Below are 6,152 nucleotides of genomic sequence, written 5' to 3' on the forward strand. Positions count from 1 at the left end.
TTATCTACATAAATATTCTTCTACATTTAGATAGTTGGGAATTCTTTTGGGTAATTAAGTGTCACTAATTGGCATTGTGATCTAAATTCTCATGCACTAAAAAAAATACCAATGCTGTTGATGGTGGTTTTTAGTTCAGGGCTAAAATTGTAAAATGTTGTATTTTATATGCCTGCTTTCTGCAAAGAAGTAGAGCTGCCAAGAAGCTGATGAGCGTCTATACCTATCTGCTTACACATGAACTATGTAGTTTAATACCTATGAAATTTATTTAGAATAATATTGGTGCATGTAGCAACAATCCCAAGTATTCTATAAATTTTATTAATATCCCACCTGCATTATTCACTAAATGCATGGCTTGCTGAGCACTTTCCCTATGCTATGTTCCCAGCTGAACTCTTAATATTGGCATGACATGACAATTATTGTTCACTCGCAGCGAAGTAGCATGAATTTCCCGAAGTGTCAGTATTAAGATCTACATGAAGATACTCAAGAATACGCAAGTTGCACCGCTCTCTGATAAAGAGGTTTCTTGTGCCAATGTACAAATAATTTATCGAAAATTGTTTAATTTTGTGTCAGCTCACGAAATTCAGTTTTCTAACCTAATTTTACCTATTTTCAAAAATTAATTTTTTTGCGCCATGCGCGATATTTCGAACCCTATTGGTCGAAACTAATCCTAGGAGCACTAGGAAATTGATCCAACATGGAGCAAGTAGGAGCAAGCACCTACCAAAAAACAATAAATAAAAGAGGAGCCGCGGAAAATAGGAGAAGCAAGAAGAGGAGGCATGACCGCGCCACATGGCCGACCAGTTAGCCATAGCAGGCGCCATATGCAGATGGCCACGCCCCATGATACTTGCTGCCCCCTCTCCTAATGACCAATCAGGTAGCTCTAAACCCGCCACACACACATAGAATGTTTCCACACCTCATGCTTGCCCACCCTCTTTCCCATCGACCAATCAGGTCGCTCTAAACCCGCCACACGCATTAAAAAGGGAAAACTGCGCCAAATGGCCGCCATGCCAATTAGATAGCCAACTTTTCAAAACCGCGCCAACATGCTAATTGGCAGGCCATGCTATTCCGCGGCAGAAACGTGCCAACATGTCATAACAACGCAGTCGCATGTTATCTCACTTTTTGTTCGTGGCCAACGCCATGACAAACTCTAACCAGGGTATTCTGATCAGAATATGACTCTTGTTTTAGTGGCATTGGTCGAATCAAGAGGAAACCCTAATTCCCAGTCGTGGTCTAAATTATGTCACTTCGGCCCCACAACATGCCACAAGCCGTATGTGACCCAGAAAACCCTAAAAATGGCGTCACATTATGGACACCCATGGTTATCCCCACGTCCATGGTCGTTCCCATATTATGGCCTTGCCATGATTTCTTTAACGTGGCCATGGCAACATTTGCCGAGATGCCACCATGCCGCGGCCACATGGCCGCGCGCTAATTAGGGTTTTGACATGCCAAACCCTAATTTAGGCGCCATTATGCCACTATGACACTGGCAGGCGCCATTACGCCACTATGCCACTGGTAGGCGCCATCACGCCATTATGCCACTATGCCACTGGAAGGCGCCATCGAGGCCACACCCCCTTCCATGAATTGCAATCTCGGTCGTCCAACTTCACCAGAATTGACCGGCCTAGGTTAAATCTTAGGTGACCAACCAAGACTAACTTAATGGCGTCACACGCCATTCCTTGCGGCAAGTTTCATGATTTAGCTTGCCCCACCTGATTATCAGCCACCTAGCTGGCGGATTGGTCAGAATAACTAGGTCTTGCACATAAGACCCACTCAGCAATCTGATGCATATTTTCTCGAGACATTAAACATGTCACAAACTTGGGGATGCTCATCAGGGAATTGGTCTGGCGGTTTACACCGTGCAGTGTGCAACGCGCCCATTACGAGAAAGTGTCAGGAAAGGGCGGACGGTTAGTGAGCGCTAAGTGAGTAGTGGGTGTAAGGCTGGTCAGTCTTCCCTCGTGATGGAAACATGATGGTCACTACATTTTACACGACTCCACTTCTCCACTACTGAACTGTCTACACTTCCTATGAGATCAGGTGCGCTCAATCATGACTTGTATAAATAGGTTTTCAACCTATTTCGACAAAACAAGTGTTAACAACACGGTATCCATAAAAACACCAAAGAACTGATAACTTACATTCCACAAGCCAGTTCCATATATATTATGATACAAGTCATAAAATAGCCACACCTTCAGAGTTAACCATTCTGATCTCAACACCTTCTTCGTTTCCCTCCCTAAGATCAACCCTTCTCCTCCAATTTGTGACCGAAGCAAGACTGGAGCATCCATTTCTTGGTTTAGTCCAGGATTGTAAAGATTGATCTCTCGAACCTAAAGTACTTCCGTGCAGTGGATTTGTTCGGGGGTTTGGATTCGTTTCTCATCAACACACCCAAATTTACCAAAACCAGCATAATCAATTTTTACCCCAAAACAAATGTAGCTACAATTAAAAGAAAAGGTACATTTATTTTTTTATTTTAGATACGCTGAAAACATCATAAACTACAACCTAACTGAACAAGCATAGGCTCTTTCACGAGATCGCGACTTAATATGTTACATATATCTGGAGGAGGAACATTTATCCAATCCCTAGTCAAAACTTTGATAGGAGCAGCCTTGGACAAAAAATAATCTAAGTAATTAGCCTCTCTGTAGTAAAGAACAAAAGTAGGTCTGTTGTTCTCGGAGGATGGAATTTTTTTTTAAAAAAACTACACCTATTCACCTTGGGATCCTTTTAGGGAGCATGAAAAAATAAAATTAAAAAATAATTCTTTTTTTTTTCTTTTGGAAAAGAGGTTTAAAACCTCAAGTTGTATATTGATAATAAGAGCGATTCTCAGAAACCTGAGAGTCATTGGCGGTTACAAGGTTGATAAAATTATATAAAGATAGATTGTGTAACATGGCATTTAGGGAAAACCTATGACATTAATATTACAAAAGGAATAAATATCAGCTGCCTTCTTTATATTGTATCTAAAAGTTAAAACAAACGCATTTACTTTAAAGTTAATAACAACACTAATTTGATTTCCAATGTTCTCGAGATTTGGCATATCTTTCCATCAACAACTTTAGAGTTGGTGAAGAATAACTTTGGAAGATGATTTGATAACTACTTCATTCAGTTTCCCATTGGAAGGCAACCTCCGCTACTTTTTCTTCTAGTTGCTATCTAGTGTTACAATTTGCATATGATCCCCTAGCTTCAATTGTGGTACATGTGTAGTCAATAAGCGTAAGCCCAATATCTGAAGTAGTGATATGATTTTGCATTGACAGTGTTATATTCTTCTTAAACTCATGTAAGTAAGTTCTTTTGATGGTTCTCTATCTAATATCTGTAAAACATCATCTTGCATAGGGTTAAAATATAGAGTTTGCATAATATTATACGTTGGACTATTAACGTGCATCAACTATTAATAAAACTAACAATTTTTTTATTGTATTTACACTATTTTGGCTTGTTTTTTGGAAACTAGTCTCACATCTTGCTTCCCAAATATGCCAACTTATAGGGGCGCAGAATTCAGGCCAACCTAGAATACTTTTCCCTTTGTTTTCCCCATTGAACCAAAAACTTACCCATTATTGGAAAGTATGACAGTTTTCACTAACGTAGTTCATATCATAGTTCAAATGCATCTATACCTGGGTTGTAAAATTGCATTCTAGAAAGAGATGGGTTAAAGATTCTTCACATGTGTTGCATAAGAAACATTTTGTATCAATGTATGGGACAACCATCCTCATTCATGTTGGAAGGACTGAGTGTGCCGCTTTCCATAAAAACAATTTGATGCTTGGTGTTGTGTCTAGGTTCCATATTCTTCCCCCATCAGTGGTAATATTATTATTTGTATTATTTATTGAATCATCAGAGAGTGCATAGTGAATTTTTCTTTTGCGTTTAAGTTATATTTTGCACCATCTTCTTCATCATGTACATGAATGTTTATTTGCACTATCTTTCCTACTGTCATTTGATCAAAACAAGCATGTAGTTTTTATATCCCTATTCTTATCGTCAGTGAATAAGTGCCTTACCTTGCTTAAGTTTCCGGTACCCATTTCTGGCTTGGTAATAGGAGCTATGGTGTCTGGGATCCACTGATCTTCCCATATATCTATAATATTACCATTTCCTATTGTCCAATTGCAATTTTTTTTTATCTATTGCATGCCACTATGTATTCCTTTCCATATGAAATTATTTCGATTCCTTCTTGGGGTTTTATATGTTCCCTCTCTCCAAAATGCTCTGGTGATTTTTTGTATGAGTTTTTTTTAGGGTTTTTAAGTTTTTTCACGTTTTCTCCATTGTTTGATCATATTTGGATGATCGGCAATAGGAGACAATCATGCTACAGGTTCTAGTAACACGGCCCTAATGTCTACATCCTTTACAGAGATGGTTAAGGGGAAAAAAACGTTGAATACTACCAATACTGATATTGGCAGTCTCCCAAACCCTATTTTTCATGATGATAAACCTTCTATGGAGATACCGTTGGAATTTTTTCAGGAAGGATGTGAGGCTTGGAATCACAGTCTTATTGGAAGATTAGATTTTAAGGTTTTAAAATTTGCTGAGGTTAAAAAATCTTTGGAAGATCAGTGGAATCTAGGACCTGTTAAGGTAGGGTTCACGCCTATGAATAGGTTTTTTTATTATTATCAAGTTTTCATCTGATGAAGATAAACTCAAAATCGGTGATGGGAAAACTTGGAAAATTGATCAACAGGAATTACGGCTCCAAGATTGGTTTCCATGGTTTGATCCGGACGAAGAAATATCTTCCCATGCTGATGTTTGGGTTAACTTTTCGGGATTATATGTGGAGTTATGGACTGAGAAAACGTTATTATCTCTTGGAAAAAATCTGGGCAATCCCATTATGGTGGATAAGAAGACTTTGAATCATGAGTATGGATGTTTCGCAGCGGTTTTGGTTGATATAGATTTTACAAAGAAAGTTCCAGACTCCATTCATGTTGCAGTGGGTGGTAGAAGCTTTGAACAGTTTGTGGAACTTCAGAAGATTCCCAAGTTTTGCTCGTATTGCAAAGTTATTGGTCATGTTGAAACTGATTGTAGGAAGAAGAATAAGAAGAATTCAAATATTACTGTGAAAACGTCCAAAAGTGGCAGCCAGTTAAGAACAAGAAAGGAGAAGATAGTGCTAATATGTCTGCAGGTAATCCGGTTTCAGTTGGGAATGATATTTCATTGTCTGCAGGTAGTCCGAGTTCAGTTGGGAATGAAATCCCATTGTTGGAAGGTAACCCGAGTTCTGTTGGGAATGGTTGTGCAATAATTCAAATATCTAATCAGGACTCTCATAATAAGAAGTGGATGATGGTTAATGGGAGGAAATCAAATACCTCTCCTACTCCTTTGGTTGATGAGTTACTTAGAACTGAATTCACTCATCAAAATAAATTTGATATTCTTGAAAGTGAATTAGAGCTGAATTTTGATGTTAGTAACGTAGATATTGAGAATGAGGAGGAAACTGATATGGAGGATTTTTCAGTTGATGGTGAAGTGGATGCTGATATTTTAGCCAGTTGGGAGGCAAAAATGGCTAGGCGTGCACAAATAATTCTGGCAAAAAGAAAAACTCAATCTGGCCGTGTGTTGGATGAGAACATCTCTGAATCCATTGATGATAAGGCTGTTGAAGAGCATGGGGCTTCAAATCTGGGAACAATAGAGGCAGAAAAGCAAGAAACAAGTCATGATAGGCGTGAGAGAATTTTGAAGGAACAAAGGGAAGCTTCTTTGCAAGCCAAAGCAACTTTGGATGAATTGAATGCTTCGCCCAAAATGGTTAACAATAGTCTGGCGTTTAAAGCTGAAAATGGTAAGTCTCCTAGATTTACTAAGACTAAGAACGATAATGTTAATATTCAGCAAACTCAAACTCTAATTAAACTTGTTACGGGTAATTATACATCCGATGAGGAGGAAGAAGGGAGATTTTTGGATGGTATTGAAGTTACAGGTATTGAAGTTACAGACGTTATGGATGCTATTTTTTCCAAGAGAAAAAAGAAAGG

The sequence above is a fragment of the Papaver somniferum genome, chromosome 7 (assembly GCF_003573695.1).
Source record: "Papaver somniferum cultivar HN1 chromosome 7, ASM357369v1, whole genome shotgun sequence".
Classification (NCBI taxonomy): Eukaryota; Viridiplantae; Streptophyta; class Magnoliopsida; order Ranunculales; family Papaveraceae; genus Papaver; species Papaver somniferum.